We start from the raw sequence: 999 nt of genomic DNA, 5'->3' as shown, positions 1-999 counted from the left end.
GCTATATCCGCCCCACCCCCACCCCCCAACTCCCCACAAGATTTTGTCAGATGAACCTCTAGGGACAAATATCTTTGGTGCTTCTATTTCATTAACTGTCTTCTGACTACCTGCTTTGTGCCAAGGACTGTATTTAGTACTGGAGACCCAGAAGAATCAAATTGACTTTTTCTGTGAAATTGAGGCTAGTGGACGAAATAGGAACTTGTGATAAAGATATGATACCACAGGAAAGAAACAAAGTGCTCTTGAAATTCAGGGATTGGGAGAAGGGCATGAAAAATCTTTTCAGAGTGTGCAGTAGCCTATAAGCTGTATCATACAGGGCATTCTGAATTAAATAGATGGAAAAAGGCAGCTTAACAGCTCACTCGGCCCATGCAGTGAACATGGTTCATTGAAGGGGATGGGAGTTTGAGGGGAGGACTGAGGTATAGCGTAGGGGGTGTGCAGTATAATTTTTTTTTTTTTTTTTGCCATACTGTGTGGCTTGCAGGATCTTAGTTACCCTGACCGAGGACTGAACCTGGGCCACCACAGTGAAAGCATCAGGGAATTCCTGCAGTATAACTTAAAAGCAGGGGTTTTAGCATATTTACTGTGAAACTTCAGGCACCTTAACCTCTTTGAGCCTGTCAAACATAGAGATAGTACCTACCTCACTTTCAAGATAATGCATATCAAGGCCTGAGCATCAAGGTCAGCACATAGCTGTCATTCTTTTGAATACCAGCTATCATTTGTGAAGAAAAATGGGAATGCCATAAATGCCACAATTTTCAGGTAATCTCTAGGTAATAGAGATCAAATAGATTTTTAAGCAGTAGAAGTTGTTTACCAACGGTGCTTGGAAATAACTGGATCTTGGAGTCAGAAAGTCTGAAGCTGTTCTAAGAGTGGCCTCTCTCCCATTCCCATCCAAATCTGCCTACCCTCAATCCACACACATTTCAAAACCACGTTTCTAAAAACCAGCCATTTATATCTGCTTAGGTAAGT

This window comes from Capricornis sumatraensis, chromosome 2, assembly GCF_032405125.1.
Source record: "Capricornis sumatraensis isolate serow.1 chromosome 2, serow.2, whole genome shotgun sequence".
NCBI classification, from domain to species: Eukaryota; Metazoa; Chordata; class Mammalia; order Artiodactyla; family Bovidae; genus Capricornis; species Capricornis sumatraensis.
Note: the sequence above shows the minus strand (reverse complement) of the source record.